The sequence below is a fragment of the Lipotes vexillifer genome, unplaced genomic scaffold (assembly GCF_000442215.2).
Source record: "Lipotes vexillifer unplaced genomic scaffold, Lipotes_vexillifer_v1.1 scaffold1152, whole genome shotgun sequence".
In the NCBI taxonomy this organism is placed as follows: Eukaryota; Metazoa; Chordata; class Mammalia; order Artiodactyla; family Lipotidae; genus Lipotes; species Lipotes vexillifer.
In genome coordinates, this window is record NW_006785353.1 from 419,170 (window position 1) to 428,696 (window position 9,527).

The 9,527-nt window shown below is 36.4% G+C and overlaps 1 pseudogene; it reads right to left on the reverse strand.

Annotated features, from left to right (window-relative positions):
* Positions 1 to 4,145: 4,145 nt before the first annotated feature.
* On the reverse strand, positions 4,146 to 4,713 carry LOC103090047 (keratin-associated protein 13-1-like; annotated as a pseudogene).
* Between the last annotated feature and the right edge of the window lie 4,814 nt (positions 4,714 to 9,527).

Below are 9,527 nucleotides of genomic sequence, written 5' to 3' on the forward strand. Positions count from 1 at the left end.
TCATTGCCTAAAATTATTTTTATATATTTTATTATAAAATTGCTTCTCAAATTCTTTAGAAAGAGAAAATAGACCAGATAAATTGAATAAGAAATATGGTGGATCACAGAGATAGACCAGAACAAATGTTTAGAGGCAAAAATGACTAAAGAAGTCTACTTTGAAGCAGAGACTCAGGGGATGCCAATATGTGCACATGTGAAAAGACTCAGAGTCAAATATTTTAGAGGCAATTGGAGATAAGTAGTGACTTTATGGGGTTTTCTATCTCTGTAGTTTAAATTAAAAAGTTCAATATGAGTATAGTTTATGGCTTTTCATATATATATTGTCCCTTTTGTCATCTATATTTAAAATTTTCTAGAGGTCTTTCTTCTCTAGAACAACTCCCATAAAGCAATACCTTCTGAACATTTCTACCTTCAGATTCTTTCATATGATTTTCTTTTTCACTTTAAAACATACTTTTTATCTACTCTATTCCTTTAAGATTATTCTTCCACTGTAAAATGTCCAAATATCTTCTTTTTATAGAGATTTCCATAACAGGTAAACTTGAACTAAAATGAATATTGAAGGATTTTCTCAAATTAAAAGACAATAATCTCAGAGGGAAATTTGGAAATGCAGGAGGGGAAAAGAAGACTGAAATATGAGTGAATTATGTCTAAATATACATTGTACACAGCACTAATAAAGTAGTTCTTAATATATAAGAATAAGTAAACAGTAATAAATTAAGAATGATCATTAAAATCTAAGATTTTGCCTAAAAATTAAAAGCCTGGAAAAAATAACAAAAGAGTAAAATTATAGCATTAAACCATTTTATTACTCCTCAAATGTATGAAAGGAGACAAAAAGAAACATAAAAGATGGATTAAATAACAATAAAATAGTAAAGAAGTAGGTAGAAATCTGACTGTATTAATAATTAAGTTAAATATAATATGACAAATAGTCCATATAAAAGACTTAGACTATCAGACTGGAATGAAAATCAAAACTATTTTCTACATAAAAGAGATTTTCTTAAATATGAGGAAACAGAAAAGGAAACAAAAAAGATATATCTGGCAAAAGAAACAAAAATGCTAGTTCTACTTTATTAATTTCAAAGTTTGCTATATGTTAAGAAGTTTATTGTATATTAAGCAAGATAATTCTTAACAATCAATCTGTCAGACTACCAGGAGGATACACATTATTTCATTGGTTATTTAAATGTTACATTAAGGCCACACCATCCAATAGAGTAGGCACTAGCCACATATATCAAGTTCAATTTGCATACATTAAATTAAATTAAATTAAAATTCAGTTCCTCAGTCATATTCATCATATTTCAAGTGCACAACAGATAATGTGTGGCTAATGGATACCAAATATTGGAAATTGCAGGTAAAAAATATTTTCAGCATCAAAGAAAGTTCTATTGGGCAGTGCTGCCTTAAAGATCACAGCCGATTGTTGATATGCTAATATAAATTCATATTTTTACTGTTTTCTGTACAATGCAAGAATATTAGAAATCTTAAGGCCATTTATCCTTACCCCAATTCATGTATTATTATGTCAGTATTTTCATTTTATGTATGCTTATGCATAATGATAAATATTTGTCCCCATGTTTTTACAGGCAATATTTGCTTAAATGTACCCCATATATATTTTTTATTTACTCTTTATTCTTTCCTACATCTTTTTGCTATAGGCTAGGATCATTTTGCTTTTGACTATGTATAACTTTTAACCATATATTTTTGTGCTGGAAGGCTAGTGACAAGTTCTCGAAGTTTTCAATTGTCTAAAAATATCTGTATTTCTATTTCCTTTTTGAAACAGATACTCACTAGTCATGTATTCTAGTTTTAAATTGTTCTTTTGTCACAAATTTGAGGCTATTTAATTGTTTTCCTACCTTCCCCTTTCTATATGTTTAGAGTTCAGTTGTCAATTTTTTTTTTTTTTTTTCCTTGCGTTATGCGGGCCTCTCACTGTTGTGGCCTCTCCCATTTGCGGAGCACAGGCTCCGGACGCGCAGGCTCAGCGGCCATGGCTCACGGGCCCAGCCGCTCCGCGGCATGTGGGATCTTCCCGAAACGGGGCACGAAGCCGCGTCTCCTGCATCGGCAGGCGGACTCTCAAGCACTGCGCCACCAGGGAAGCCCTCAGTGGTCAATTTTATTGTTGTTGTTGTTGTTGTTGTTGTTTTGTTTTTTTGTGGTACACGGGCCTCTCACTGTTGTGGCCTCTCCCGTTGCGGAGCACAGGCTCTGGATGCGCAGGCTCAGTGCCCAGGGTTCACGGGCCCAGCCGCTCCGTGGCATGTGGGATCTTCCCGGACTGGGGCACGAACCCATGTCCCCTGCATCGGCAGGTGGACTCTCAACCACTGTGCCACCAGGGAAGCCCTATTGTTGCTTTTTTTTGAAGGTAACTTGATTTTTTCCCTGTAGGTTTTTTTTTTTTTCTTTTTCTTGTTCATCAGTTTGACTCCATTGTGCCTAGGTGTGGGCCTTTCTTCATATTTGTCATACATGGGATTTGTAATATTTCTTGAATTTGTGAATTGATTTTCCTCTATTTGGAAAATTCTCTCTGGATCTGTTTCTATTCTGTGCTTCTTCTCTTAGATTTGGTGATGTCTTGACTTATCAGTGGCTGTTATTTTTCATTGAATATGAATGTGTATATATATATTTATATATATATGTATATATACGTGCGTCTGTGTATAAATATATATATATATATATATATGTATATGTATATGTGTGTGTATGTATACACACACACACAACTTGTTTTAGGACTCCAGTTGAAATTTTTAGACCTTTCCATATTCTCCATGCTCCATATGCTCTGGAGTGCTGTTCAATATTTTTATGCTTTCTTAACTTTTTAGCTTGAACATACTCTTCTGAACAATCTCTAATTGTTTCTTCAGCTATGTCTAATTTATTTTTAATCCAATTGTAACCAATTCTACATTTAATTTATTGCATTTTTTAATTTTAGAATTTCTACTTGATTCTTTTAATATGTTTCAATGTTCTGCCAAAATTTTCTATCTCTTTATTTCTTAAGCATATGGATTATAGTTATTATAAGATCTATGTCTTACCTTTCTATTTACTGAATCCCTTGTAAGTCTGTTTATACCACATAACACATATTTTGGTTTTAATAATTTCTTAACTTCTTGAAGTCTGATAAATTTTCCTTGGATATCAAACTATAACTGTATCATCTATATATTCATCTATATTTACATATTCATTTATAGATATATATTCATTAGTAATTATAGCTATATAAAACTATATCTATAACTGTATCTATGTGGGGATCCACATCCTACAAGGGAATCAATCTAATTTCTGATTCTGAGATATTCTATTCAAACAATACTCTTCCACCAGTTATAGTCTGAGTAAAAAAGATATCTGAGGTCCTCTAAAATTTGTTCAAATCCCCAACTTTGTAGGATTTCAGAACGTATTCCCATGTGCATATTGATCTTTTTTTTTTTTTTTTTGTGGTACGCGGGCCTCTCACTGTTGTGGCCTCTCTCATTGTGGAGCACAGGCTCTGGACATGCAGACCCAGCAGCCATGGCTCACGGGCCCAGCTGCTCCGCGGCATGTGGGATCTTCCCGGACTGGGGCACGAACCCCTGTCCCCTGCATTGGCAGGCGGACTCTCAACCACTGCGCCACCAGGGAAGCCCTGATCTTTTCATACTATCTCTTTTATCTATCACAATCAAACCCTAGTCAATAAACACTTTTATCTATTACAATCACATAAACAACAATAATAAACAACTAACAATAATAAACATAACTGTATATCAGAATCAATTAATTTATTAGATTATAATGACTTTTCACACAATTTTGGAAGAAAATACAATGTCAATTCTATCTGCGATGCAGACTTTAGACTTTATTTTGAGTTAGTACTTTAATAATAAAAATTGTTAGATAAAGTTTGTCAGCCAATGTTTAGGACCAGAGACAAGGTGAAAATTTGATAATTAGAAATAAGAGGGTAATTCTTCCTGTAGATGATGAAAACAATAAAGGTTATAAATAGAGTCATTGAAGACATTGGACAAGATTAAAAATTATGTATGATGATCAGTAGGAGCCAGATCCACAGGTTGGTCTGTAACAAGACTGGAAGTTCTCAGAAGTGAAGTAGGATGGGTAGCAGAATCCAGATCCACAGTTTAGAGAAGGGAAACCATGGACTCTTCAAGCCACGGGTCTGAAGCTACTGGAACCACAGTCTGGTAAGTAGGAGCTTCCAGATCCATAGCCCAGGGAGCAGCTGTTGCTGGACCCAAAGCCTAGAGACCCAGAATAAGTTGTCTGAGAGGGCCTGCAGAGTGTGGAGGCTCTTGAGTGATAGCAGGATATCTGACTAGGTCTAGACACCACATAGAATATCTGATACCTAGTGGGTTTACAGCAGGTCTCCTGACAGCCACTGTAGAGAGAGGAGCCCAGCTGGCAGGTAGTGGGAGATCAGGGGTCAGTACCAGTCCCAGTAGACCAGGTTGCTGGGATAAGAAGAGACACAGGAGGAGCCTGAATAGCACAGGTGGTCCCCAAGGGAGAGAGAGAAGTTTCCAGAGCAGCGGTTGTAGGACATATTGATAGGAGATGTGAGTTCAGCTGAATTACAGTGAGAAGATTCTGAGTTTGAATGTTACTCCTGGACTGTGGTATTTATATATTCACAGTAATGGGTGTGGCACCTTACAGTAGCATCTTTTCCATATTTGAGCCCACTCATTTGCTTACATGTAACTCAGTAATTCTTTTTGTAATAGCAGTTAACTAACTCCCTTCATCTTATATTTATAAGTGAACTCATTTTTATAGCTCTATGTCAATGAATTATATCTATGTTATGAATGTTCTGACAGTATGGAATTAATGTCTACTTCATCATGGCCAAGGAAGCCACTCTTATTTTCTTGGGCAATAACTACTTGCATATCTACTCCTGGTTCAGCTGGGGAAGGTTTTCTTCCTAGAATGGGGACTGCAATGCTGTCATCTCCCTTTTGTGCCAATTGTCAAGAGGCAGAAATCAGGTCTTGATGAGAAACCTTACAAAGATTGCCTTTATAGCAAACAATTGATTCTCACTCTGCAACATAATTTTCCATCTTACTTACTTACTATTTCCAATTTGCTTAACTATTAGCAGTGCTTACTATGTCCAATCTAGAAGAGCCATATAAAATACGGCAAAGAGATTGAGAGAGATCACTAGGAATGGGGATAATCTTGAATAAATTTTTAAAAATTGTTTAAAAAGTTAATCAGTTCTAAAGCAAGAACAGACCACTATGGACATATGTGAAGAAAAACAAAGTGGGAGACACTATGGAGATGAAGTGATGAAGCTAGTGACAGTGGTAGAAAGAGGGACAAATCTGCCAGGATTTTCTTCTAACCCAGTGGACAACCTATGGATACTCTACTTTTAATTCAACTAAATCAAAATTGTTTCAAAATGAGCTCAATTCATGATTTTTGTAGATATATTTATATTTGTCAAACGTCCTAGGGTTTCTCCTCCCACGATATTTCTGAACCCCATCACAAAATTTTGAATGCCTTCTGAGTATTTCCAAGGCCTTGGTAGAGCCCTACTTAAGTACATGATTCTGTCTCAGCTTTCTTACTAAAGGTGGACCCAGGTTTTGAAAACCTTGAAGTTTACAACTTCAGGGTCCTTTTATAGCACAAAGAATACAACACTGTGTATATAATAGTAGATATAAATATGAATACTACTTTAGAATAAAGATAATATTAACCAACAAAAACCTACAGGTTGACTAAAGACACAAATATTACAAAATCAAGACATTAATATATCATCTATAAACTTTCCCCAACATTTCTTGGCTACACAGTCCTTGATCGCCTCTACGTAGGATGATCGTTTTACCAAATGATTTTCTTTGGAAAAAATAGAAATATAATTCAGCTTTTCTCTAGAATTGTATATCAAAAAACACTTAAATTATTTTCTATGACATGGAAAATTTTCTTTCAACACTGCCATTTGTTATTACTAATGCTGCACCTGTAACATCCTCTGTTACTCTTTCTTGGTCAGAGCTTCAAGCCTGGGGTTATGCTTAGCTCTGCCAGGTGTCCTGGTTCACCTCCCCTCCAAGTCTTCTGGCCCTGGGGTTTAGGGGCTTGTGTGAGGATTAGCTGCAAACAGCTGTGAACCCTAGGCTTTAGTGGCCTCCTAGCAGGTAGCAGAGCAGTATATTTGTTCAAATCCTTCTTCTTGAGGTCAAAGCTCCCTGAGGTCCTGAGATTCATCAGGTTAACTCTGTTGGCTAGAGGTAGTAGAGGCAGCTCTCTGGATTCATCCACAGCCCCAGCACTATCACAAGGACACAGAAGTGACACCCAGTCCATAGCAGCCCAGCTGGAGCAGCAGCTTTGTCCAAGCTTCCCTGGAAGAGTGCCAAGAGAGCTTTGGAAAAAGTTAGGCGAAAGAATCCTCAGGAGGACGCTCACACTTAAACTTCATTAGGTTAAATCTGTCTCTGTCTTTACCTTAGATGCCCTGCCCAAGATGTCTGAATATGTGCTATTGATGTTCTCTTTGAAATATCAGGAACCTGCGTGGAGTGCCCAAATCTCCCTCCAAGATACCTTCCACAGCAACGTCTCTCTCCTGTGCTCCAACCTAAGCTTTGATCATTACATTGTTATAATTTATTGTTGCTTTTGTTATTTGTCTCTGATCTTCTTTAACTCCAAGTTAAAATACATAGGAACATGTCTGACAGATTTATCATATTCTTTGAGTATATTACTATGTTTCTGACAATTTCAAGAGAAATGCACTGATATAACACACACCAATGGTCAAATAAGTGTTATCAGGAACTCAAGAAGTTAATGTTGTGGCTTATGGCACTGAATTGCAGCTTTATTTAATAAAAATACAATAAAATTATACTATATATGCTTAAATTATCAACTTTTCCTCAGTGTAAAAATATGTTTAGTTGCCACTTAAAAAAAGAAAGCACTATCCAGCATTTTTATAAGTCAAAGGAATGATGAAGTAGCTGCACCCACATCAAACAGCTACTTTTTAAAAGCTTATCTTTTAATTTTCTAATTTTTTTCATATGGACTCCTAGCCACTGGGGTAAAAATCCTAGCCCATGCAATGCTGTGAAGACCATGGCTTTCTCAAATCTCTGTTTCCTTTCTTGAAAATAGTTGCCTTATCACAAGTAAGAATGACTTTTTATTGGCTCAAGGCAGGACCAGTGTTAAGTAAAATAATAAATTCAGCAAAATTTGTCTGTAGTGCACAACCTTCTGGCTGCAATGATGCTCTTCTCTCCTCAGTACACCTCTAACCGTCCTTACATCAATGTGGTAATCAATGATACCAGTTGAAATAATACATCACAAACTCTCAGGTCCTCTATCAAATCCAACCTTATATAGGTTTGTTTATTGCACAAATGTAGGTCTCCATAGGGTTTTTATTAAACTCCAAATTAGTTGCCTATATTTAAAAATCAAAAGAATTCACATAAAATGTGGATTTATGACTTCCAAAATTTCTGAAACTCTGGCTACACCAGGCTCCCTTTCTTGTTGTTGCCTGGAACTGCATACAAGCTGCTCCATTCGTATGGGTGTGCTTCCCTCTAATTCCCAACAACTCTAACCACTCTGCTAATTTCAGTTACCATTAGTCATTGAGCTGGCACTACTATTTTGTTGTGTTAGTTAACACATATCATAAATAGGAGAATGAGAGATGAATTAGAAGCTTTGGGTGTTAAAAGAATTTGTGAAAACCAACTCCCTTGTGCACTTGAAGGATATTCTTCCATGTTTAATAGGAAAATACCATGTATCTGTGTTGATGGACTGGAATATAAAACATCAATTATGGAACAAATTACAAGCCAATTGGACCACCTCACTTATGTTGATGATCCTCTGACTTAAATTCTTCAGATGCCAGCAGAATTTGAGTTGGTTTTTATATACTGGGCAAAGACTTAAATCAGTGGTGTCTTACTGCTGATTATGCAACAAACCATCCTGAAAAATACATAAACAATTAAAAATAACCCAGATGATTGAACTCCTTCCCAGGCCACTCCACATGTGATTCTGATTGTTAAATCAGAATTTAACCATTGTTAAACTAAAGGTTTAACATCTAGCTGGTAGCCCATAGGAGATGCTTATAGCTGTGTGAAATCATACTACATGCCTGACAAGTGTAACCACTTTTGTATAGGAATTGTCTTTCTAAGAATATAAAGCAGAACATTAAAAAGAGAGAAAGGGAAATCTATTTTCTGTTTATAACATCATAATTCTATTGTAATGGGAGATTTCTGCTAATAATATGCACTACCCCTTCTTCTTGTTACTGCAGAAATATAATAGCTGTTATGAACACTGTTGTTTGGGAACGTTGAAGATGAATTTAGTAACATTGATATCCATCCTGCAAGATGCGGCATCTTAGGGATTGAACAAAGGCTGCGTGTCACTAGTGACACAGTACAGATGGCCTTATGATGACTAGTAATGACTGACTATAAATACAGGAGAGAAGAGAAATTTTGACAGACTATGATAGCTACAACTGGGAGGTGGAATAAAAAGGTCTTTTTAGTTAAAAATCAGATGAATGGCATGTTGAATATATGAGTGGAACTGAAACAGTCCATGGCATATAGTAGACATTCCATAAATATTTGTTGATTGACTGAAAAGGGAATTTAGATAGCAAATATCTTAAATGAAATAAAGCATGTAAGAAGGTTATGCAAATATTAGCTACTTTTTGTTTGTTCTTTCTTTGATCGGGTAGCTGAGTGAATGTTGACTATACCTATTAACAGATTTGGACATTTTTCCCCTCAGAAGTCATGCTCAGATAAGACTCATAGGCTTGGATTTATCGAGCTGGTATCAAGTCCTGAGCTAGTGGAGAGTAGTGAGATGGGGAAAGAGAAAATGCTAGAAGACACGTGTGTGTGAGCACGTTTCCTCTCCTGCCACTTTGTGGAGGTTTGACCTCTTCCTGATCTGGGGTTGTCACCATCCCCTGCCTCATTTCTTTTTGCCCAAAGTCTTTGCTGATTGAAGTCATGATGAGTGGCATACAGAAGGTAGACCCATATTTACTCTGTATTTAGTCATCTAACCTCTGGAAGGTAACATAGGAGTGGATGAGCTTCCTGTTCATAAACTTTCTTCATCTCCAGAGGTAAGGGTAGGCGCGTTGGGGGAATATGGGTGGGGAATACCTGGAGGGGAGAGCAGGAAAAAGGATGCTGAAGAGGAAAAGTTTATCCCAAGATGTTTCTGGATTTTCAGAGCCTTAAAAGCAGAGGATACTTGAGATTTCTTTGTTTCCTAGGCTGTTCACCCCTGTAATTAGGTGGAGCCCTAGACAGGAATGGAGCCCCATTTTCTCTCGAGCAGACT